We start from the raw sequence: 26,606 nt of genomic DNA, 5'->3' as shown, positions 1-26,606 counted from the left end.
GACCTAATTTCTTTTTATGAGACTGCGTCAAATTTTGCTTGACCATATTCTTACGAAGCAGTTCGGAATATTTCACTTTGACTGAGTTTACAGAGAAAGGTCATTAGGTCTTTACTCAAATTACTGGTCAGTTCAAAGGCAACATCTGGCAGATGTTGGAAACCTGAAAGAAACCGAACTGTTTGGACCACTCAGGTCAGGCAGTATCCGCGGATAGAGAAATAAAGGATTCTGGTGGAAAACCTTTTACTCATCTCTGATCATAAGTCCAACGTTTGATATTTTTATAGACATTGCTTTTCCCGACGTGACTCAACTTGCCAGAAGATTAGTAAAATTATTTGCCTTTTCACTTGTGTAATTGATCGCCGACAGGACAGGGTTAATGTTTCTGGCGTTGTCTTGCTACTGACAGCCGTGGTGTGTTGTTTTTTCTGGGTGCAGTGTTGCTGCTGGATTTTCGACCAATCACTAGAAAAGCGAAAACAAACTATTTTCACGGGGAGGAACTCGTGCCACACAAGCGGAAACCTCTCGAACTTCGAGCGGCAGCGCCGTCCGCAGTTTCGTTTTGTCTCCAAATAGCAAATAGTCAGACGCGCAGGAAAATATTGTCTTTCTACTATTAAAGAAGCTTGTTCAGGAAAAACAAAGCTGCAAGTCAGAACACAGAAAGTGTAGATACAAGGATTAAATGGAAAAGAATTCACCTGTGCTTTTGATGTGAGGTAAAGTGGGCCAAATTCGGGCGTGTTCGACTTTCGTTTGGACTGAAAAGTTGAAGTCTCTTTGATTCGCCCCTTTTTTTTGTCCCGAATTCAAAGTTTTCAGAAGGAACAAACTGTGTGCGTCTAGTTTTTAATGATTTTTGTTCGCTGTTTGTTTTAAATCGCTAGCCCCAATCGGCTGTCACTTTTCCGCTGAAAACCTTTCGTAATGTTGGAAAGCAAACTATTAGTTTAATTCTGGACGTTTGTCTCGAAAGAAACAAACTAACGCTTTTTACGAATTGTATAAATATGCAGATTTAAATCGTTAGATTTGTGATGTGGTTATATTTATCGGTATCATTTTGATTCAAGGTTTAGTAAGAAAAACTTGAGGCTAATGGAGCCAGAGATAAATGTTGGCAATGGACCTTCGAGCCAATTGGAAAAGCACCGTCCGTGTTAGACAAACCCAGTTATATTTTCCCCTCTTCCAATTGGTTAATGCAGATGCTAATCATGATGGTCACCCATCCTGATTAGCCAAACGTGGGACTTTAGTGCGATTAAAAACAGAACATGTTGGCAGTTGGGTTAAGCAGTTTGTGAAGAAGAACCGTAATTAATGTTTCAGTTTGATAACCATTCATCAGAATGCAGTACAGAAATAACGAGTTACTACCGTTGAGCACGGTTAAAAACATGTTTTGAAAATCGAGCAACTGGCTCGAATATGAAGTTTAATCAAAAATAGTTGTCACAAACTGAATTTTTAAGTGTTTGGCTTGTAGTGACCATAACTAAAATGCTCATGTTCATTGTTTTATGATTGTATGTGTCACTGTAGAAACAGGATAGATTATTTGACCCCTCGAGATCGTGGTTGATTTGACGGCAAAATCCACACCCCTTTCTGTCTGTCATCTCCTCCATAACTTTTGACTCCTTTAAACGTTTTTCCCACTTCGATAATCTAAACCATAATATTGACGTCGACTACCATGTATGATAGTCATGTGTTCCTTAACACCGCCCAAATATTATTCGTTGTGTTATGTAAGATCTGTGCTTTCCAGCAAAAGTTATGACTAGTTTACGGGTATGATGACTATGGTGTTTTACCCTATATAACAGGTGCTAATTTTAACAGAACAAGCAAGTGTACGAATTTGTCTGAGACCTATGTACGTGAAAGTATGCTTCATAACGCGCAGCTTCCATCATTCAGTAACAGTATTAAACTAAAGTGATTGGTGGTTAACTGTATGCGCATAATGGTTGAGCAGTCCTCTTATGCTGCCTACTATGTTTGCACTTTGCAGCAAGCATCCAGATCAGGAGCCGTGGTTAATGTTCTTCCTAGTCTGTGGCACGGGCTGATTGTGGTTTCTCAACTACCACTCTGGCTGAAGTGCTACCAAGACTTTATTATTCAGTCACCTGTGCCAATGTTTTAAAAATTCAAACTTGGAAAATTACAATGCCTGGTAACCATTTTTAGATTTTACAACTCAAATTTCTGACTGACAGCTTGTCCTATGTGAAAAAGTGCACTAGTTTGTAAGCAGTAGCAAAATAGATATGCCTCTAAATGGGTTTGCCTTGTTTATTTGTGATTTGATTTAATTTTAAAGCATCTCTTTATGAAAATCAACACCAGCTTCTCCGAAGTTCATACTTTCAATTCGCATCATTTGCAATAATTTTCTTCGCTTGCAATCTACAGGTTTTCAAAATCAGATGCAGTATAGTCTATTACTTACTTGGGTTTAAGATTGATTTTTAACAGATTGAAAACAAACTAAGAATAAATGTATTGTTTTCTGGTTGACGGGATGTAACTGCAGTTTTGCAAAGTTGCCAGTGAGTAGACTGGAGGGCACAAAAGTTGCAAAGGAGATTAAGTTGAGGAAATTTGAAATTATCCACTTGGATGTGAAAGTAGAATATTCTTTAACCAGTAAGAGACGAGTAAAAGTAAAATACTCTGGATACCTGAGAATGTGTGGCCATGCAGCTCCTGAGAGACCCTGTACACATTTGGTCAGGAGGTTTGGTCGCATCTATGCAGGGAGAACAGTTAGTGTTTCAAGTCCAATTCTGTATTGCTCTAAACCTTGGTACACAGACTTCTTTGGATGTCTTAGTGCATGTTAACTTTGTGGTTTTTTTTGTTGGTGCAACAATTGACCTTCATTAGGAAGTGTATTGTTAAACTTGAGAGAATGCAGAAATGACTTGCAAGGATGTTGCAGGGACTGGAAGGTTGGGTTATAGGGAGAGGCTGAATAGGCTGGGGCTTTTTCTCTAGAGCATCAGAGGTTCAGGGGTGACTGTATAGAGGTTTATAAAATATCGAGGGGCATGGATCGGGTGAATAATCAAGGTCGTTTCCCTAGGGCAGGGGAGTCAAAAGCTAGAGAGCATATGTTTGTGAGGAAAAATTTTAAAAATGGCCCGAGGAGTAAATTTTTTTCACACAGGATGGTCTGTATATGGAACAAGCTGCCAGAGGAAGTGGTAAAGCTGATACTTTTTGCAGCATTTAAAAGGAATCCGGATGGGTATATGAATAGGAAGGGTTTAGAGGGATATGGACGAAATGCTGGTAAATGGGCCGAGGTTAGATTAGGACGTCCCATTGGACCAAAGAGTCTGTTTCTGTGCTGTGTGACTCTCTGAAAGTGACTGATACTTTGCATGGGGGATGGAAGTGTACAAGTAGGGAATTCTTTCTGAAATTGTATAGAACTTCGATGAGACTAGGGAAGGATGAACTTAGTATAGAAAGGTGCAGCAATAGTTCGCTAAATTTGATTCCTCAATGAGAAAGTTGTTTTCAGGAGATATTGAATGGGGTGTTAACTTTTTTGTTTCTTCGTGGGATGTGGGTGCCGCTAGCATTTGTAGGCCATCCTTAATTATCCTTGAATTGAGTGGCTTGGTAGGGCAGTTAAGAGTCAAGAATATGGCACTAGAAAAGCACAACAGGTCAGGCAGCATCCGAGGAGCAGGAGAGTTGACGTTTTGGTCGTAAGATCTTCATTAGGTAGGGGTAGGTCTGGGGGGGGGGGGGGGCGTGGAAGGTAGCTGCGAAGGCAATAGGTAAATGCAGGTGGGGGTAATTGTGAGGTCAGTGGAATGGGTAGGTGGGAAGGAAGATGGACAGGTAGGACAAGTCAAGATGGTGGTGCTGAATTGGAGGGTGGATGACACGGTGGCTCAGTGATTAGCACTGCTGCCTTGCAGTGCCAGGGGCCTGGGTTCGGTTCCAGCTCGGGCAACTGTCTGTGTGGAGTTTACACATTCACCTCATGTCTGCGCGGGTTTCCTCTGGGTGCTCTGGTTTCCTCCCACAATCCAAAGATGTGCAGGTCAGGTGAATTGGCTATGCTAAAATTGCCCATAGTGTTCAAGGATGTGTAGGTTAAGTGCATTAGTCAGGGGTAAATGTAGAGCAGTAGGGGAATGAGTCTGGCTGGGTTACTCTTCGGAGGGTCGGAGTGGACTTGTTGGGCCGAAGGGCCTGTTTTCACACTGTAGGAATTCTGCCTATTCTATAAGGTGATCTGGGATGAGGATAGGGTAGGGGAGATTTGGAAACTAGTGAAGTTGATGTTGATAGCATGTGGTTGGAGGGTCCTAAGGTGGAAGATGAGGTTTTCTTCCTCCTTTCGTTGGATGGCTTGGATTTGGCAGTGGAGGAGGCCCAGGACTTGCATATCCGTGGTGGAGGGGGAGTTGAAGTGGTTGGCCACAGGGCGGTGGGGTTGTTTGGTGCATGAGTCCTAGAGAGTTAAGTCCACCACGTATGCCAGTTGAGATAAGAACAGCATGTTTTCTTCAAAGGACGTGGGTGAACCAGATCATTGTTGTTTTTACATTGTAACCATTGCCATGGACCATTAGACTAGCCTTTTATTACGTAAGTTTTAATTAAATTCAGACTTCACTATCTGCCATGGTGGGATTCAAACCTATGTCTCCAGAAGATTAGCCTGGGGTTCTGGATTACTAATCTAGTAACAGTACCACTGCCTTTCTTTTGGCAGTCAGATCTCTTGAATTAGGTTTTCATTATTCTTTATGTTTTGGGATTCAGAATATATTCTTGATTATCAATTTGTGCCATGTTTCTTTCCTGGTCAGTTTTGCATTCTGCTTCCAATTTAAGTGAATGGAATGAATCGCAAACATCAGATTCCCATTGTTTGTCTGGTTTTAGATTAGATTAGACTTGGTGTGGAAACAGGCCCTTCGGCCTAACAAGTCCACACCGACCTGCCGAAGCGCAACCCACCCATACCCCTACATTTACCCCTACCTAACACTACGGGCAATTTAGCATGGCCAATTCACCTAACCCGCACATCTTTGGACTGTGGGAGGAAACCAGAGCACCCGGAGGAAACCCACGCAGACACGGGGAGAACGTGCAAACCCCACACAGTCAGTCGCCTGAGTTGGGAATTGAACCCGGGTCTCAGGCGCTGTGAGGCACTGTGCCACCGTGCCACCCGTTAATACAAACCAAAATAGGAGCCCTAATCTGAGGAAGGGTCACTGGAACTGAAGGATTAACTCTGATTTCTCTTCATAGATGCTGCCAGACCTGCTGAGCTTTTCCAGCAACTTGTATTTTTGTTTGATTTACAGTGTCTGTAGGCCTTGAATCTGCCCTAATCTGAAATTCAGCTGCCTTGAATACAACTGATATGAAAAGGTTGGGTTCTGTATGACTGTCTACTTCTCGATGAACTAGAGGTTCTTAAAAGAGCCATATGTATTCTTGGTGCTCGTTTCTAATCGAGGTGCACAATTTTGTGTGTCTTGACTCTACCCTTTTTGTCACAGGTGTTATTCCTTGCATTCAATTGATGTTTGGCTGGTGCAAATAAATCCCCACGCCTGTGTGCCTGACTCACCATTAATTAAATAGCTGAGCAGTACATCAGTGGCTCGAGCAAAGTGAAATTAATAGGTTAAAAGCTCCCAGTTTGTATAACTAATACAGCCTCTGAGTCACAGTATTCTGCTTAGCATGCTGTTGTGACACTCTGTTTTAGAAGCGTTGCTTCAAAAGGCAGAATAGACTTTTGCCATTCTGCCATGGCTGGTCTTTATCTTAACTCTCCACTTAAGTTTTGCTCCATAAGCTTTACCTCTCAATCTCTTTCATCTCTTTTCCCCAGCATCCCACACCTTTTGGGCTGTGGAGTTCCAGATTCCCACTACCCTGGATATGAAAATTGCTTCCTGAGTTAACCCCAGGACAGCCTAGATCTATTCTTTCTGGAAACAGGACAATGATCAGAATGCCAGTACCCATAAGCAAAACATTGACATTACAAGCTCTGCCCAAATCCAAGTAGAAAGGTGCTTGTTAAAGGCAAATTTCAGATTTTTAAAAAAACTTGAATTCAAGTTTCATCTTCTGCCATGACAGCATTCAAACCTTGGTCCCAAGAACTTTATCTGGGTCTCTGGGTGAATAGTCTAGCAATAATACTGCCAGGCCATTGCCTTCCATCATAATGCCCCAACAAGCTACAATGATGGTTCTGCCAGTGATGCCCACATGGAGAAAATTCATATTTAAAAAAAAACTTGAGCTAACATCAATACCTCAAATAATAATTGGCCCTGTTGCTTCCAACCACCCCAAACCATAAAGGTAGCTTATTTGCTTTCTTTTTTGCCAATGATCTCTTGTGGAATCTTATCCAATGCTGCCTGGAAGTTCATATTAATAATAATAGACACACCCTATGATGTGTAATTCTGTGACTCTCTTTGATCAGCTCATAGTTGTCCAAGTCGTCACATTCCATCTTTGGTAGTTGTGGGGATGTAAATGGAATTTGAAGCTGAGTTTCCTGATTCCTCCCTTCAGTAATGGAGTGTCTTGGATTGGAAAAAGACCAATGTCCATCCATTTGATCTTAGTTGCATGATCCAATAATGAAATTAGAAGCTGATATCAATCAGCGTGCAGCAAACTGTTCATTGAAGAAAGAAAACGGACTTTACCCAAAGCTGTCTGCCACTGGGGGTTTAATTTTTTCAGAGATCTTGCTCAACACATATCATATTTCAGGTTTCTCACCTATTGTGTCAATTTTCAGTTTTCCAATCTAAAGCACAATTTGCTGAATCTAGAGCGCTGTAGAAAATTAACACCTGAATTTCTTCACCAGTTTCTTTGAATATCTTAGATTGCTAGAGATTTGCCTTCATGTTTTTGTGTAGGACATAGTCTACATGCTATTTTCATGTGCTAATTTGTTTGTTCTAAATGGGATTATGCCTATTAACTGTTGAAATAGTTCCAGAGGGGTGTCATCAGAATGTGGTATATTTTGTAATTGGCAGTGCATATTAATAAAGGTGTTCCTGAAATGGTGGGAATATTATGAAGAGAGCTTGGGCAAACTGGGCCTGTATTCTCTAGGGTTTTGATGAATGACAGTTGATTTCGTTGAAACTTGCAAACTACTAAGGAATAAACAGGTTAAATGCAGGGATGATGTTTCCCATGGCTGGCAGTCTAATAGCAAGGTAGACAAGCAGGAGGCTGCCTGGTTTGCTGTGTTCTTCCAGTCCTCCTACTTTGATTCTAGCATCTGCAGGGTTTTTGTTTGTCTCTCTATCCCGGTCTTGTACCAGGGGCATAATTTTAAAATAAAAAGGATGTCACTTGGATCTGAGGTGTGAAAAGTTTTTTTTTCAAAATCAGAGTTGTGAACCTTTTAAAATTCTCCACCTCCGAGAGGGCTGTGGAGGTTGTCTGAGTATGTTTAAGATAGCAATTGATTTCCACCTACTAATGGTGTACGGGGCTGAGAGGACGGGATGACAAAAAAGTCCTGAAGCGTTGGTCATTGTATTGAATGGTGGGGCAGGCTTGATGGACTGAATGGCCTGCTGTTCCTGTGTCTGTTTATTTTAACTGTATTGGTGAAAGTCTAGTTTAATAGCTACTAATGAAGAGTTTATGTCACCATATAACTAACAATGTCGGATAGTTTGGCAGCCAGCAGTTGTATGATAACTTATGACTTTCGCTAAGATGTGCCTTGCGTGAGAATGTTGTTTTATAATGAAGTGATGTTTGTGCAAGTGGTTTGAGTAATGCACTTTTTATGTATTCAAACATATAAGTAACTTATAAAAAGGAGGGGGAGGTGGAAAAATAAAGTCTTTACTCTGATAAGGCACATTATTAACCTCTATGGGGAAGTGACTGATTGTGGAAGGAGCATGGTTCCTTGCTTTTCTCAGCTTTACTCAAACTGTGCCCTCAAAATCAAAAAATTACAACAATGTAGTTTTTTTACCAAGTCATCAGCATCATAAGATGCTAATAAAACATTTTGTCATCAAAAAGCTATAAAGAAGGATAGTTATATTTACAGTTTTTAATCTTTTGACAGAAGGTCTTAAAAGAGGACTGTGCAGTAACAAGTAGCACCAGATGTTGTGGATGTGAGACTCCTGATTGACATATACTCTTTCAAATTTGATAATATGTTTGTGCATGTATTTTTTTTAAAAAATGAGCAAGGACAGGACTCTAAAATTTCATGTCAGAGAGGCAGGCTTTGCAACAGTGCATGAACAAGAGAAAGTTTTAAAAGTTTTTTTGGGAAATTTGCCAGTCTTTGGCTATGTAAGTTTCTTTGCCTTTTTTTCAAGTAGTTTGAATGATACTGGAAGAATACCCGAAAATTATTCTTGAATGTGGTGACTAACATGCAACAAGCTGTTTCTTAAATAGAGTAACTTTTCACTGGGTTGGTTTGTGGTTGAAAGCTAGCTTCTCTATTATCTAAAAGTTACACTACTGGCACCAGTGTTTATCCAGAGAGAACCTAAGCCATATTGCCACAACTTGCATTTAGGTAACACCTTTTTTTAAAAAAAATATATTTCTGTTGAAAAAAATGTTTTAATATTAAAACAAATGCAAAATAATACAATTCAAAACCATGCAAAGAGCACACATTTAAAAAACAAACCCAAACTGCCCTCATGTAAAATGTATAAAAACATATTTTAAATCCAACTAACTACTAAATAACTAACAACAAACTAATAATAATAATACAGCTCAGCAAAACAAAACACTAACTCTTGAATATAGAGAGCATTCATATGTTCACAGTTCCCCTGTCTGATATTGGACTCGTAACACACAAATGTTATGTCTGTATAAAAGCCCTTATTAGTATGACCGACAAATCTGTGTCCAAGTGGTCCAAACAAGGCTGCCATGTCTTATAGCAATTCTCAATTTTGTGGTGTACCACACTTATAAGAAAATCCAAGGGGATATGCTCCATAACAATCTTCTGGCAAAGTGTCGTCTTTTTTTAAAATAAAATCTCTAACTTAAAAAATGAGGTCCTTGCTAGGTAGCTCATATTTCTACGCTAACTGATCAAAAGACATCATTGTGTCTCCTTCAAATAAATCACCCATGCAAGACACACGCCTAGCTGCCCAATGTTTGAATCCTGAATCCATCACCCCAGTCGCAAATCTGACATACCCACTATAGGTTTCAGAAAAGATGTTTTGCCAATATTGCCTTCCCTCTGCCGAATTGCCCTCTATGCTTTTAACAGTATTGATAACTATTGGGTTATGGCAATATTCCTTAACTGTCCTCATTTTGTCCAAAAACAGCAAGCTAGTAAGAGGGCACTTTGCCTGAGAGGTTTTGATATCTAACCATATTGAAAGGGAGTGCCCACAAGCCCAATCACTCATGTAAGATAAAAGCTGAGGTGATCGTTTTTATTGTCTGGGAGATTCCACCCCCACCCCAGTCTGTGAGGCAATTCCAGTTTAGCTAATTTATTACAGTGTCGAATAAAAGCTGAACCAGCCATTCAGTCTCTTCAACGTTTGCTTATCAAAAATAAGGTACAACGAACAGTGGCAAATATTCATCTTAAGAGCTATCTGACCTAACCATGAGACTGGAAGCGCCTCTCATTTTGAAGGTCTTGTTTGATTTTGTTGAATAATTGAACAAAATTAGCTTTAAACAACCAATCAAGAACCGGAGTGATGAATATGCCAAGATGCATAAAACTCCCCTGTGACCACTTAAATGGGAATTGAGATTCACCCTCAAGACCCAGCACCTTTGTAAGACCACCCATAGGTATGGCCTCTGATTTTGCAAAATTAATCTTGTACCCCGAAACGGTGCCAAACGAGCTGATGCATTGTATCAGGCGGGGAACCGAAACTGCTGGATTTGACAAAAAAAAGTGAGGGCGTTGTCCGCGTACAACAAAATCTTATGTAATTTTGACCCCATTTCTGGAGCTGGGCCGCACAGTGGTTAGCACTGCTGCCTCACAGCACCAGAGACCCGGATTCAATTCCCACCTCAGGCGACTGACTGTGTGGAGTTTGCACATCTTCCCCGTGTCTGCGTGGGTTTCCTCCCATAGTCCAAAAAATGTGCAGGTTAGGTGGATTGGCCATGCTAAATTGCCCGTAGTGTTAGGTAAATGTAGGGGAATGGGTCTGGGTGGGTTGCGCTTCGGTGGGTCAGTGTGGACTTGTTGGGTCGAAGGGCCTGTTTCCACATTGTAAGTAATCTAATCTACATTGGGATCCCTATGAATGGCCTTTATCAGTGGCTCAAGCACCAACATAAAAAGCAACGATGAAAGGGGACAGCCCCCTCGGCTGCCCCTAAAATTGCTTAATTGTACCCCATTGGTGATGACTGCAGCGAGAGGGTCACTGTAGAGAACCTTTACCTATCTTTATAAAGGCTTCACCCAAGCCAAACTGCTCCAGAGTATTAAAAAGGTATGGCCACTCAACTTGGTCAAATGTCTTCACTGCATCTAGAGAAATCACCAATCCCTGTATTGACTGTTGTTGACACCCTTGAATTATAGTAACAGCCTCCTAACATTGTTGGAGGATCTGTGGCCCTTTATGAAGCCCTTCTGGTCCTCTTTAACAATAGAAGGTAACAGTCTCCAGCCTTAACGCAAGAGTCTTAGATAGGATTTTAAAGTCAACACTTAAGAGTGAAATGGGCCTGTACAAAGCACAGTCCTCTGGGACCTTCCCTTTTTTAAGAATAAGCAAAATATTGGCCCCTCTTTGTCTCCTGCCAGCTATCATGACTGTATGAGACGTTGAACGTCGGGCCTGACAATATGCTTATAAATTCCGTAAAATTCGCTGGGAAGTCCATCCGATCTGGGGCCTTTACACTCTGAAGCTGCGTCACACCCTCCTGTACCTCTTGCTCTGATAAGGGGGCATTGAGAAAAGACTTTTGTTCGGGGGTCACTCCCGGAAGCTCCAGATCCTTGAAAAAGGACTCCATTTTGACCCACCCCTCCTCCCAACCCTCAGATTTGTATAGTTCAGAGTAAAACCTCTAAAACGCCGCATTAATCTTTTTGGAATCACATTAAGTTCCTAATCCCTTCCCGAATTGATGTAATGGCTTGAGGGGCACTCTTTGTTTTTCTCTCGTGGCGAGATACGCTAGGTAGTTTGCCCGGTTTGTCACCATGCTCATACAACCTTTGTTTTGCGAAAGTAAGCTCCTTCATTGCTGTCTGTGTGAGCACAGAATTCAATGCAGACCACAGCACTGTAATCCTCTGTAGCTTGGCCAATGAAGGCCTGTCAGAGTAGGCCTTCTCCGCTGCCTTCAACCGTGCTTCAAGGAGACGTTGCTGCTCACCCTTCTGCTGCTGCTTATGGTCAGAGTAGGAGAGAACTCACCTCCTGGCATAGGCTTTGGCAATTTCCCAAAGGACGGATGGGCTACTAACCGAGCCTGAATTAATGTCTAAGAACGCCCTAAATTCCTTAGAGAAGTACTCCACAAAAGTATTATCCTTAAGGATAAAGGGATCCATTTGCCAATGCCTCGGTCCCACTATAGCATCCTTAATCTTAACCAATAGGTACACTGGAGTGTGATCGGAGATGGTAATATTACCAATTGTACAAGATGCCATTAAGTCCAGGGTTGCCACGGGGGTCGGAAAAAAAAACAGTCCCAATGTGACATCTATTTGGATTGGGAAAAAAAACATAAAATCCCTGCCTGTAGGGTGGAGATGCCTCCAGATGTCCACCAACCCTAGCTCCACACACTGATCCACTAACTGTTTAGTTTGTACAGAGGTTATCGGGGGTGGAGATGTGCTTTGGGCACCTGTCTACTGTAGGATCCATAAGACAATTAAAATCTCCCCCATGATGATATGCTGCGACTCGAGACTGATCAATTTAGAGAAATTTGAGGGGATGTGACGGCGGGCAGTAAATATTTAAAACACCGTGTTCTTCCCCATTTATTAGGGCTTTGAGGATTACAAACCTCTCGTGTGTCTTTAACACACTCTAGTAACTTAAATGGGTGATTCCTCCTAACCAATATAGCCACTCCCCTACTTTTGGTATTAAAAGATGAAAAGTAAACCCAATCAAAACCATTCTGTAATTTCAAATGCTCCCTATCATCCAAGTGTGTCTCTTGTAATAAAGCAATATCCACCTTTTTCCTTTCTAAGACTTGAGAGTACCTTTTTCCTCTTAATTGGTGAGTGACTCCCCTTGATGTTCCAGGTCCACCATTTCATCAAGTCATTAACCATAACCACCTGCAGTAACATTTAGATTCCAGAGAGGAGGAACACAAATTACAAATTGCTGAGCCTTAGTGTCACAAGATTCATCGAACGTAAAAAGTACATAAACTAAAACTGCTACACTTAACAAACCTACAAAGCTATCAAAGATTATATACAACAAAAACCAAAATAAAAACAAACCAACATATAAAGCGCCAATGGCACTGAATAGGGGAAATCACCCCCTCCCCAAAGGGAGCATCTACCCATCCCAAAAGGTAACTTCCCATCCTGCAGCCCGGGCATTTAAATACTTGAACCGGGCATAAACTGCCATTAAGTAGGTATCTAGCCATCCCAACCATTTTCTCTCCTAGCTACAGTTGCACGCAAATACAAACATCAAAGAAAGAAAATACACCATGGGATAACAATGTGAGCAAAGAAATTTTGAAATAAAAAGTAAGTACCCCACCCCTCCTTTTGGTATAACTTCGAAATTGAAAGTAAGCATCCCAGCCACCCCCGAGCATAGTTTAGACCAGATTGTTACCAATAAAAGAAAAAGGAAAAGAATGCCCTGACTGGACTTTTTTTTCAAAGAAAAATAGAGGCATACCCAAACAACACTACTGTTTGTACGTACTAACTTGTTCAGATTAACCTAACTTGTCCACAAAGTTTCTTGCCTTCTCTGACGTGTCGAAGAGATGTACGGATCCATCTAAGGTGATCGAAGCACCGCTGGGTACCTCAGATTACTGGATCCTGAGCTCCCTCAGTCTTGTCTTGATGCCATCTTGGGATTTTCTTTTCTGGATCACTGCCACTGAAGTCCTGGAAGAACATGATCTTAAAGCACTCTTAAGCTAGAACCTTCAGATCCTTCCCCTGGATTCTGGAAGCTTCTATGATTCTCTCCTCATCTCTATAAGTGATGAAACCTCACCAAGATAGGATGAGGATGTTGATCCAGACCTGACCTCCGCGCCATGACCCGGTGAGCCCCCTCAATCTACAAGATTCTCATTCCAACTTCCAAGTTAAGGAATTTCAGCAGCCAGGCCTCTAAGTTCCACTGGTTGCTCGCTTTCCTTACCCTCTGGCAGACCAATCCGAATATTTTTTCTCCTGCCCCTATTCGTGATGTCATCAACCTAGTCAAGCAAGATGCAGGGCTTGGATCCTATCCTCGGAGGGACCGATATCAGCTTCCATCACTGTGACTCTGCATTCTACTTCATTCGTCCTTTTCTCGAGGTCTCCCAGCTGCTGTTCATACTTCTGCAGCACGATAGAGATCGGGGCCAGCTTCTCCCCTATCGGCATCCCCAACATCTCGCAAGACTTCACGAGCTCCTTTATCAGGACCTGGTAGGAAATAGAAGCCAAGGATCCTGTAGGCTGAGCTACGGGCCCTGCCTCGGATGTTCCTGCTGCCTTCTTCATCCCTGGACAGCGAAAACCAAGGTAAGTTGCTCTTTAACAGTTTCCTGGGACTCCATGGCCTTACCAGAGTCCCAGGATATTGCAGTGATCTGAGTAGGTGGATTAGTCCCGCTTGCAATGTGGTACAGAGCTCTGCAACATGATCTTTCTAGATCACTGCTATCTTTGATCCCTCCCAGTAATACCTTTTCTTCAGGTAGAAAAATGTCCTGAAACAAGGTGCATTAACAAATGTAGCAGAAAATCCCCCTTGTGCGGTGTGAACTGATCCCAGGCAGGCAGTGGTAGGAGTGTTGTAAATGGCCTCCGTGCTCCTGCTGGGAATGAGAAAATGACGGAAAGAGAAGTTGAGGACATCCGTTCTCTGTTGAACATGAGTTAAAAGTAGTGTTTGCAGCACACAAGTGCCCATTTCCAGCAAGGGACAATTTAAATAACCATTGCTCCTCGGCACTCAATGATTTTGCCATTGATGACTCCTCCACTATCAACATTCTGTGATCACTATTGACCAGAAGCTGAATTGGACTAGCCATGTGAATACGGTGTACAAGAGCAGGTTGAAGATCAAGAATTCTGCTGTAATTCCCCACCTATCCCCCCAATGCCTATCCTCTGTCTACAACATACAGGAGTGTAATGGAATACACTCCACTTGTCTGGGTGAATGCCACTCCAATAAAACTATTCAGGACAAAGCAATCTTCAAAGGATAAGGGCAGCAGATACACGGACACATTACCTTCAGGTTCCCCTCCAAACCCTACACCATCCTGACTTGGGACTATATTGCTGTTCCTTTGCTTGGTCATAATTCTGGTCTCTCTCTCATAGTATTGTGACTGTACGCCCAATGACTGCAGCAGTTCAAGAAGGTCACTATCACCACCTTAGGGCAACTGGGATGGGCAATAAATACTGGCCTAGCCAGTGATGCCCACATCCATGTACAAAAGTATCATTATCTTTAGAATCATAAAATGGTAACAACATCAAAGGAGGCTTTGGAGGAAAAAAAATGAAAGCATAAAGCCACCACAGCACTGGTATGGGCAGTGACTCTGCAAATACACATTCTGGTCAGGAGTTTGAAAGTAGCAATAGTAAACCCCCCCCCCCAAACACTTTGTACTGCTGGTTTTACTTTAATGTGTTTCTGTATCAGTCATCTGTGGAATTTGAGTATGTAGCAACATTCTGGATTAGTGGTGCTGGAAGAGCACAGCAATTCAGGCAGTATCCGAGGAACAGTAAAATCGACGTTTCGGGCAAAAGCCCTTCATCAGGAATACAGGCTGACTTGGACAGTTTACAATCCACAGGACTCTTCATATCTTTAGCATTGTATCTATCCTGTGTACCTTTATCAACCACCAAGTTTGTTCAAATAGTTTTAAAAATACAATTCACTGACTCCTAGTATGACAATGCTGTCACTTTTTAAACAAGGTGATTATGTTCTTGGGTTTTTGAGAGCGGTCATAAAGGCAGAGGTGTTGAGGGGTTTGGAAAGAACCTAGTTTAAAAATGGCAGGGGAGTGGCCAGTTCTCTATTTGGTTTAGCTGTAGCAGTCACAAGTTAATGAAGTCCAGGAAAGATTGAAAACTTCAGATACCTGACTGACGTTCTCTGGATGTTGTTCCCTCCTGCCCATAAGAATGTGTGTTTTCAATTTACCTTTTGCCAAGGGGTGTGTTTATGGAATGTATTGGATTGGAATAGTTCCTTTCAGTTGCTGTATTGGGTCCAATAGCTAAGTTGTTCTAAATTCTGCTTTCTTTTGTTAGTGTTTCAACTGTAGTGTTTAAATAAAGCGGAGTGATTTGACCAGCTTCACACCTGGAATTTCCACTTCACATCTGCCTTTTAAAAATAAGAAAAAGTTAGGGTCTAGGCTACCTTTTTAAAATACTTTAAGGGAGTCTAGCCTGGTCCATAACACTAGCAAATAACCACTGTCATGACTGACTGACTAACTTGGGAAAGCGTGCTGATATTTAAGCCCAACTATGCCCAGGGTTGACACAAACATAGATTTAATCAAATGACTTGAAGTCTCTAGTTTTCCTGTCTAAATTCAAGGCAAGAGAAAATGCAGTTCAGGTTTCTGTACTTTAAAAGGAACTACTATGTATTATAAAGAAAGTTGTGACTGAGGTTCTGGTCACAATGTTGACTTGTGCCTTTATGGAGGCGCTTTGGAGAGTTTGGGAGGTGAGTTACTCACTGCAGAATTCCCAGAATCATGGTTCTTCTATGGCTTAGAAAATCTCTAGTTAGACTGTCAGTTGATTGGTTTTCCTCTTTCTCTCCACCTCCACCCTCCCCTCGCAAAAAAAATTTGCAAAAATTTTCAATGTGATGCCATTGAATGTAAGAAGGCGATGGTTGCTTTGTAACATTTTTTCATAATGGCACTGTGAAGCATGAATGATACTTGCCACTTATCCCCAGGTCTGAATGTTTTTCAGGTCTTATTGCATGTGACATGGACTGCTTTGGCTTTATGAATAAAGTCAAACGTCCCCTCCTCTACCCTTTTTATGTTGGAGAGAAGTCATTGTCGAAATAGCTGAAGGCAATTGAGCCAAGATACTACCCTGAGAAATTCTTGCTGTGGTGTTCTGAGGTTTGAATTGAGCTTCCAACAGCCACAATCAGCTTCCTTTTGTGCAAAGTATGATTTTCTTCAATCAATAAAGATTTTCCCAGATTCCCACTGACTTCAGGTTTTTGCAGGGGCTTCTTTGTTGCCATATTAAGGCAGCATTTGATGGAATGTCAAGGACGGTCACTCCCACCTCACTTCTGGAATTCATCTCCTCTTATGCATGTTTGTATGAAGACAGTTGTACATTAAAATGTTGACAGACTAGACCGGTTTGCCTGGGTGTGTTCATCTTAGAATTTAGCAATACATTTAATAGTAGATACAAACTGTTTTGAGAAAACAGCATCTGTGACTCAGAAAAAGGCTATTTTCACCCATTGTCTGTGTTGGCCACAAAAAGGAGCAATTCAGTCTAATCCTCCTTAGTCTCAAGCCCTGTTCGACACATGTATGAGTTTGTGTTTCTACCACCCTTTCAGACCATGATTTCCAGGACCCCCACCCCCACCCCCACCACTGATCTGGGTGAAAAAAATTCTCAACTTGCCTTTACCTTCTGCTAATTACATTAAATCATGTCCTCTTAGTTATTAACCCTCCTATTAAAGGTCCTTTCTGAGAATTCTATCCAGGCTGTCAATTTTATACATTTTAGAAAGCGTCTTCTCTCAGCTGCCTTACAGGGCTGTAGAAATTTAGCGTTAACATTTTTATAAATTTCCTGTGTACGCTCCACACGATTACATCCTTCCTTTTTAATGTATTAACCAGAATTGTATGCAGCAATCTAGCTGTGGTCTGATTTAGGATTTTGTTACTGTTTTTCTTTGCTTTTGAATTCCATGCCTTAGTTAAAAAAGGAAATTTACTTGTCTTTATTAGCCATCTGTCATATGTTACTTCACTGTGCACCAACTGAGGTGACTTAGGCCAAATAGCTACTCTGTGGTCTCCAAGATTGTTTGTTATTTTTTATTGTGAAGGCAACGTTGGGTACAATGCAGTATGAATTATTGTTTTTTTTAAAAGCCTTTGTGCTGTTATGAGCACCAGATGTTTTCAGTACTCCTTGTTTTGTGTATCCGGTCCAGAAAATGCTACTAGGAGAAAGTGAGGTCTGCAGATGCTGGAGATCAGAGTTGAGAGTGTAGTGCTGGAAAAGCACAGCAGGTCAGGCAGCATCCGAGGAGTAGGAGAATCGACATTTTGGGCATAAGCCCTTCATCAGGAAGTGTACTGCCTAACCTGTGCTTTTCCAGCACACTACGCCCTTGACCCAGAACATGCTACTTCTGGGTATCTGACCTTTTGACCATGTTTAAGTTGTTGGAGGGAATCCTGAGGGAAAGGATTTGCATGTATTTGGAAAGGCAAGGACCGATTTAGGGGTAGTCAATATGGCTTTGTCTATGGGAAATCATGTCTCATGAAATTGATTGAGTTTTCTGGATGATTGATGAGGGTAGAGTGGTGTATGTGATCTGTATGTACTTCAGTAAGGTGATCAACAAAGTTCTTGGGAGACTGATTAGCAAGGTTTGACCTCGTAGACTACAGGGAGAACTAGCCATTTGGATGTAAAACTGGCTCAAAGGTAGAAGACAGAGGGTGGTGATGGAGGGTTGCCTTTCAGACTGGAGGCCTGTGACCAGTGGAGTGCCACAAGGATTAGGGCTGGGTCCACTGCTTTTATTTTATATAAATGATTTTGATGTGCACATCAGAGGTATAATTAGTAAGCTTGCAGATGACACCAAAATTGGAGGTGTAGTGAACACCGAAGAGGGTTACCTCAAATTACAGCGGGATCTGGATCAGATGGGCCAATGGGCTGAGAAGTGGCAGGTGGAGTTTAACTTAGATAAATGCGCGGTGTTACATATTGGGAAAGCAAATCTGAGCAGGATTTATACAATTAATGGTAAGGTCCTGGGGTTGTTGCTGGACAAAGAGACCTTGGAGTGCAGATTCATAGATCCTTGAAAGTGGAGTCACAGGTAGATAGGATAGTGAAGAAGGTGTTTGGTATGCTTTCCTTTATTGGTCAGAGTATTGAGTACAGGAGTTGGGAGGCCATGTTGTGGCTGTACAGGACATTGGTTAGGCCACTTTTGGAATATTGTGTGCATTTTTGGTTTCTCTCCTATTGGAAGGATGTTGTGAAACTTGAAAGGGTTCAGAAAAGATTGACAAGGATGTTGCCAGGGTTGGAGGATTTGAGCTACAGGGAGAGGCTGAACAGGCTGGGGCTGTTTTTTCTGGAGTGTTGAAGGCTGAGGGGTGACCTTCGAGGTCAACAAAATGATGAGCGACATGGATAAGGTAAATAGACAAGGTCTTTACCCTGGGGGGGGGGGGGGGGGGGGGGGAAGAATCCAGAACTAGAGGGCATAGGTTTAAGGTGAGAAGGGAAAAGAATTGAGATCTAAGGGGCAACGTTTTCACACAGGGTGGAACGAGCTGCCAGAAAAAGTGGTGGAGGCTGGTACAATGACAACATTTAAAAGGCATGTGGATGGGTATACGAATAGGAAGGGTTTAGAGGGATATGGGCCAAGTGCTGGCAAATGGGATCGATTAGGTTAAGATATCTGGGTTAGCATGGACGCGTTGGACTGAAGGGTCTGTTTCTGTGCTGTAAATCTGACTCTAAAGGTTCTTCATTCTCAAATGGTCAAGCCTTAAGTATATGGATGCCTGCAGGAGTAGGCAAGTTTCCATTTCTACTTTTTGGATGCAAAGTGTATTAGTTTCTTTTCGTTCTTCTTCTGTTTGACTTTGCATTTTCATTTCTTTATGCCTTTTTGTTGCAATGATAGCGAAGAGCTAAATAGTAGGGTTATTTTATTTACTCCAGCATCAAAATGGGCAAGGTGATAATTATTTTGGGAATTCCAATGGTTCTCTAACTTGGAGGAGGAAGGGCAGTTTCTGAGGGATTGAGGAAGGGGAAAGTGCATGACTGTCCTTGCCCCAGGACCATGGTCTACTGCCTGGGCAGTCTTTCCTAGATATGTCAGTGAAGATTTATACTTGGCTGTCCTTTGTGAAGGAGCTGCCGCATGTCATTTTCTCGAGGCCAGTTAAGCTGACAGCTGAAGTCATGTTGGAGTCCTTTTTTTTGTGCAGACGTGTGTTAAGAATTTTAATGCCCTTGGATGCCTTCAAGACATACTAAATCAGTCATCATATGCAGACACATGGCGGTTTTGCTTGTAAAGGAGTTTAAGTTCACCACTTCCTCTGTGGATAGGAGGCTTTAATTTGACAAGACACAGAACGTTCCATGGGCATCGGGGTTTACAAGGATACAGTTGGTTCTGCTATAACATTTGTTTCTTCAACGCGATTGGTTATAAGACGATTGAAGTATTGAGACCATTATTTGTAGTGCACAAACTTTCTTTACCTGTGTTGGCTAAAATGTGATTCTGGTCCCATTGGTTTAAATAGTGCTGCTATTAGGCAATTTTCTTAACACAGGATCATACAGGAACAGACTGTGTGGGTGGATAGGTCCTGTTTCTATTCCTGTAAGCCTGATCCTAGTCTCCTGATAAATAGATCCTTCTTTGGCCTCTGGTGCCCTGAAATGCCAAATAGGTAAACCCTTGTATACTTTACATACGGTAACATGTCTGTTCTGCCAGCTGTCAGTCAAGGATTAGATGCTGCACAATTCTGTTACTTGATGACCAACCCCATTTCATCCTCTCTCAAATATTCAAATTGCCACTGGAACAGATTTGACCAATAGAATTCTCTTAAAATTATCCATTTACCAGTTGGTGATTTTTTTTTCATCTGAGATTGAGCCTGACCTGTCCCAAATGCAACCATCAGAGAGAAACTGGAAGAAATCCACTTGGCACAGGAATAGTGTAGAAGATGAGACATGCCTCTTTTTGTGATAATTGAAGCTGTATTTCAGGAGTTGAAGGATCCAAAGGCAAATGCAGCAGGAAATACAAGAGGGGGTGGTGAGCCAGTTGAGTGTTTAGAATAGGTCCAGTTCATCTTGGCTGCGGGTGTTCGGGCTTTGCTTTGAGGTGACGTTTATCGAGAATCCGGTCTGGGAGTTTGAGTAGATTTTCAATTGTGTAGTTTTTTGTCCCCTTGGTAAATAGTAAGCCTTTAGCGACAGTTCCAGACACTGCCATCCAGCTCGACAGGCTTGCCTTGTTTCATGCCAACAGAAATGCAGCTCTGTGGTAAAGCTCGGGGTGGGAGTCTGTGCGTCCACATCAACGCAAAATGGTGCAAGGACTCTGTGCTAGTCTCCAGTTATTGCTCATCACTGGTGAAGTTTGAGATTGTTAGGTGCAGACCATTTTATTTGCCACAGGAATTCACTGCTGTCCTTTATAGTCTGGGTGTGTATTCCTCCCCAGTGCTAATGTTCAGGAGGCATTCTGAACTATACGGAGCTATTAGTGGACTGTAGAATACACACCCTAATGGGCTATTTTTATTGTTGCTGGAGATTTTTAATCATGCGAATCTAAGGTCTGTGCTCCCCACGTTCCATCAGCATGTGGACTTTGTGACGAGAGGGAAGAAACATGCTGGATCTTGTTTATGTAGACATCCCCAATGTATCCAGGGCAGAACCCCGGGCTCCTCAGACCACACCTCTGTTATGCTAATTCTGGCATACAGGCCGCTCGTCCGATATCAAACCGGTCCTGAAGCAGGTGAAAACCTGACCAAGAGGAGCTGTTTCTGTTCTGAGCGCACTGACTGGTACATGTTTAAGGAGATGGCAACCGACGGCGACTCCATCAACTTAGTGGAGTGCACGGTGTTGGTGTTTTACTACATTAGCAAGTGCATTGATGATGTCATTGTGTCTGAGACCATCAATTCTTGCCCCAACCAGAAGCTGTGGATGACCACAAAGAAGTGTGTGCTACTGACGACCCATGATTCTGTCTTCAGAGCAGATGACGGGGTGGCCATAACAATAGCAAGGGCCAAACTGTCCTGGGCTATCAAAGAAGCAATGCATGCATGCACTAGAGAACATGCAATCTTTTTCAGGACAGCAGTGATATATGGAACATGTGGAAGGGTATTCAGGCTATGACCAAGCACAGGACAGCATCATCTGCTGTGCTGCCACACTCCCAGAGGAGTTGAACAACTTCTGTGCACGGGTTTGATTGGTTTGAGGCACGAAATGACGTGGCAGCGAGGAGGGACTCTTTATCCCCCCCCCCCCCCCCCCCCCCAAACCCATGACCAGGTGTTGTCTTACCGTGGCTGATGTAAGGAAAATCACTGCAGCGTCCACCCATGTAAGACTGCTGGACCCGATAGCATCCTCTGAGCACTCTGCCAGGGATGTTCTGACGTGTTGGCGGATGTTCTCGTGGACATTTTTAACATCTCCCTGAGTTGCAGCATAGTTCCAATGAGCTTCAAGGCTAGTACCATCGTCCCTGTGTCGAAGAGGTCTTTAGTGTCCTGCCTCAACGACTACCGCCCAGCTGCATTACCACCATCATCATGAAGTGATTAGAGAGGCTCGTGATTAGGCATATTAAGACCCTACTGCCCTCCTCACTGGACATCATGCAGTTTGCATATCATCTCAACCACTCAACAGATGATGCCATCTCCACCACCCTCCATCTGGCCCCTCACCCACCTGAAGAACAAGGGAACTTATGTCGGATTACTGTTTATAGTGTTGAATGCAGAGCTGAAGTCTATCATTCCTCAGCACCGGAGTGGAAAGCTTGAGTTGGCTGAGCTTGAATAGCTCCCTCTGTAACTGGCTCCTGGACTTCTTGACTGGGAGACCTCAGTCAGCCTGGACTGGGAACAGCATCTCCACCCCATCTAACTCCTTCCATAAGGTCAATTTTGTATCTGATGAGCAAGTTCAACCTGATTCCCATGTGATCTAACTTTACTAATTAGCCTACCATGCGATACCTTATCAAAGGCTTGTACGTTGTGGATCTGTGTTGTTAGGGCAGGAGTTCAGGAGTGGCTGAGTGACACTGAGGAACAATGATCTGATTCCAAGTCAGGATGGTGAATGGATTGGTGGGGAGTTAGTAGGAGATGCTGCTCCCATGTATTTGCTGCCTTTGTCCTTTTAGATAGTTGTGGTCATAGGTTTGGAAAGTGCTGTCTAAGGAGCTTTGGTAAATTTCTGCATTTCATCTAATAGATGGTACCTACTACTGTTACTGAGCCTGTGTGGTGGAGAGAGTGGATGTTAGCATGTCCACAAACAATCAAGTGGGCTGCTTGTGTCCTGGATAGTTTCAAGCTTATGGCTGTTGGAGTTGCATTCATCCAAGCAAGTCAGCGGTTTTCCATCATATTACTGGTTTGTACTGTGTAGATGTTGGACAGGCTTTGGAAGGAGTCAGGAGATGAGTTACTTGATGCAAGATTCCTAGTCTCTGACCTGTTTTTTTTTTTTTGTAGCCACCATGTTGATGAGGCTGGTCCACTTTGGTAGCTGGTCAGTAGCAGCCCTGAGTGGGAGATAAGTGGTAATGCCATTGAATGTCAAGACCAGATGATTAGGTTTCCATGTGTAGTTCCTGAGGACCAGAGGAAGAGATTCTGCTCGAGAGCTGCAGGTTCGACGCTGCGGACATGTGCTGGCGGGGGAGAAACCACGGGGATCGTGTTGCAAGTCTTCAGAGCTGCTGGAGACCATCGCTGGATCGTGATTGGACGTTGGAGGATCGTTTGGTTGTGCTGACCTGCTCTTGGTGGATCTTTATGCTGGCTTCGGCCTAACGCCAATTCAGGTATCAGCCAACCTCAGAGCTTTGGCCTCAGCAGCTGCTCGCAGCCCTGGCCAGGGCATTCGCAACACAGTCAGGGTGACTGTGAAGAAGGTGGAGGAGCGCACACCGGTCAATCGGATGGTGTTTGTGAAGAAGGTTTTGCTGGAGTGCTGTGGGTTTGCAGCAGCGGACGTGTACTGCCTGCAGGATTTCCCTGCAGCAGGCTATTTCGACGTGACCTTCAGGAGCGTGAAGAATTGCGAGCAGCTCCTGAAGGTCTTCAAGGAGAAGGAAGGGGAACCACTGTTCTCCATCTTGTCGGCGGTCCCGTTGTATGTGCTTCCTGCACAGAGGAGTCGGGTTGTAACAATCCAGATGTACAACCCTCACATCCCAGCAGCAAATGTCCTAACCTTCTTGAGAAGATACGTCCAGGTCGAGGGAGAGAGTACCAATGTGGTCGATCCTTTCGGGATCTGGACCAGCAAACGACAGGTCAGGGTAACCCTGAGGGTCGATGTTAGTGGGAACATCCTCCACCCACCTTCCAGCTTTGCCATCGGAGGAAGCAGAGGTTACCTGACATAAGCAGGGCAGCCGAAAGTGTGCCAAACCTGCAGGAGATCAGGCCACATGGTGGCAGATTGTAAGGTGACCGTCTGCCGAAACTGCAAGTAGGAAGGCCACCCGACCAAGGAATGTAAAGAGGCCAAGAACTGTAATCTGTGTGGAGAGGCGGGCCACATGTACAAGGCCTGCCCAAGACGAGGGGCCGCCACCTACGCACAGATGGCTGAATGTGGCAGCATGAGCCGTGGACCGCCTAAGACCAGCAAGGTACCTCAAAACAGCACGGGAACGGTGTCTGGAGGCACCCAGAAGGAAGGGCAAGCTGTAGCGGGCAGATGCAGCAGCTGATCCAAGCTCCTTCAAGACAGACGGAGGAAATGGAAGAGGAGGGATCAAAGGAGGCAGAGGATTGGATTACTGTCAAAAGCAGGAAGAGGAAACCTTTCGAGGGCCCCAAAGCCACCCAGCGAAGAGGGGAAGCGACACCTACACGAAGAGGATACAGGCAGTTCTTCTGACGGTGAGCACGGGCGCAAGGAGGTTCGTCACCAGACGAAGAGACAGAGTGCCATGGGGGAAAAAGGAGGGCAGCGCCGCCCAAGCAGGAAAAGACCATCCCTCTGAGGGGATGGGTAAAGGCCCCCCCCCCCCCCCCCCCCCACCAGGTACCCGGCCTGGGTATCCTGTTGCGAGGAGGCAACTTCTCCATCTGTGAGGTTAAGGAGGTGGTGGACGGGCGCCTCCTCGTCGCCGACGTCATGTACAGGAATGCTCCCCTGAGACTGATTAATGTGTACGCCCCAACGGGTAAGAGTGAATGGTTGGCTGTCCTGCAGCAGCTTCCACTGTTACTGGCTACGTCCAGGCCGGTCATTCTGGCCAGAGACTCCAACTGTATCATTGATGCAGATGGATGATCTGGCGGGGGGACAGTAAACTGGACGTCACGTCCAGAGCCCTGATGGAAACAGTCAAAGATGCCAAGCTGCACGACGTCTTCAGCACCCCTGCAGACGGAGCGCAGCGTAGATACACCTGGTCACGGGCAGACGGGTCTATCCGCTCAAGGACTGATTACCTGTTTGTGTCCCGAACGCGCTCGGTCAGATCCACCGACGTCAAGCCGGTGTTCTTCTCTGACCACTGCCTCCTGCTGGCCAACTGTCACCTACAGGACAAGCAGCGGGCGGGTAAGGGAACGTGGAAGCTGAACACAAAGCTGTTGACCCCAGGAAACATCGAGGAGCTCAAGAGGGATTACACAGGTTGGAGAACCGTGAAGCCCTTCTTTGAGTCCCCAGCGGATTGGTGGGAAACAGTAAAAGAGAACATCAAGAGGTTCTTCATCCTCAAAGGTGTTCAGGAAGCGAGAGAGAGGCGGGGAAAACTGTCCCAGCTCCAGGAAAGTATGCAGAACCTGCTTCTGCTGCAGACAATGGGGGTCAATGTCACGGAGGACCTCAAGGAGGTGAAGGGCCAGCAAGCCACGCTCTTTGCCTCGGAGGCCTCCAAGATAATCTTCCGGTCCAGGGTCCGCTTGGTGGAGCAGGTCAAGACGTGCTCACGTTTCTTCTTCTAGAAGGTGCACAAAGAGAGCTCTGTGCTCAGCACCCTGAAGGAAGAAGATGGCTCGATAATGTCCTCTCAGGCTGACGTCATGAGGATCAGTAAATCCTTCTATGCCAGTCTATATGATGCGAAGCCGACCGAAAGCACGGCTTCCCAGTCATTCCTGTCCTCTGTCACGGAGGTCTTAGAACACGCAAGAGGCTGGACCAGCCGCTATCTCTGGACGAGCTGACCAAGGCCCTTGAGTCCTTCGAAAAGAATAAAACTCCCGGAAGCGACGGCTTACCGGTCGAGCTCTATTCCGCTCTGTGGGACTTGATGATTGGCCAGAACCTGCTGGAGGTGTATGTCAGTATGCTTCGGGCAGATACCATGAGTGAATCCATGAGGAAAGGCATCATCACCCTCATCTCCAAGCGGAAGGGGGAGAGGGAGGAACTCAAAAATTGGAGACCAATCTCACTGTTGAATGTGGATTACAAAATTCTGTCAAAGGTAATCACCAACCGGGTCAGGTCTGCTCTGGGGTCGGTAATTCACTCTGACCAAACCTGTGCTGTGCCGGGCAGGAAGATCGCTGAGAGTCTCGCACTCCTCAGGGATACGATCGCCTACGTGCAGGACAGAGGGTTGGACACCTGCCTGATTAACCTGGACCAGGAGAAAGCCTTTGACAGGATATCACACAGGTATATAAGTGATGTTCTCTCCAAAATGGGCTTTGGGGAGGGAATCTGCAATTGGATCAGACTGCTCTACACCAACATTGTCAGTGCAGTCTCAATCAATGGGTGGGAATCAGATAGCTTCCCAGTCAGATCTGGGGTCAGGCAGGGCTGTCCTCTCTCTCCTGCCTTTGTGTGCTGCATAGAGCCATTTGCTGAGTCCATCAGGAAGGATGCGAGCCTGAGAGGGGTGACTATTCCTGGCAGCAGGGGCCTGGAGGTTAAGGCCTCACTGTACATAGATGACATCACCGTTTTCTGCTTGGATCTGCTGTCCGTGCACAGACTCATGTGCATTTGTGACCAGTTCGAATGGGCCTCGGGGGCCAAGGCAAGAGCGAGGCCATGCTCTTTGGGAACTGGGCCGACCAATCCTCGATCCCCTTCACCGTCAGGACCGACCACCTGAAGGTGCTGGGTATTTGGTTCAGGAGTGTATCAGCAAAGTGAGGCAGAAGCTGGGCAGATAGAAGCTCTCCATCATGGGGAAAAAACCTGGTCATCAGGTGTGAGGCACTGTCATTGCTATTATACGTGGCACAGGTCTGGCCTCTTTCCAGTCACCCGGGCCATCTTCCAGTTTATATGG

General features: G+C 44.2%; 1 protein-coding gene across 3 annotated transcripts in view; it reads left to right on the top strand.

The window, feature by feature from the left end:
* The window catches only part of LOC132805836 (signal transducer and activator of transcription 5B-like), a 153,781-nt gene that overhangs the window by 35,109 nt on the left and 92,066 nt on the right, over window positions 1-26,606 (top strand). For 2 of the 3 annotated variants that reach the window (XM_060821140.1, XM_060821138.1), the window contains exon 1: window positions 512-728. The exons of the other annotated variant lie outside the window; for it this stretch is intronic. The gene's annotated coding sequence lies outside the window, so the exon portion shown is untranslated. Of the gene's footprint in view, window positions 1-511; window positions 729-26,606 lie in introns of those variants that run through there. 3 annotated transcript variants of the gene reach the window in all.

Source organism: Hemiscyllium ocellatum, chromosome X (assembly GCF_020745735.1).
Source record: "Hemiscyllium ocellatum isolate sHemOce1 chromosome X, sHemOce1.pat.X.cur, whole genome shotgun sequence".
NCBI classification, from domain to species: Eukaryota; Metazoa; Chordata; class Chondrichthyes; order Orectolobiformes; family Hemiscylliidae; genus Hemiscyllium; species Hemiscyllium ocellatum.
This window is presented reverse-complemented; position numbering and strand designations above follow the sequence as displayed.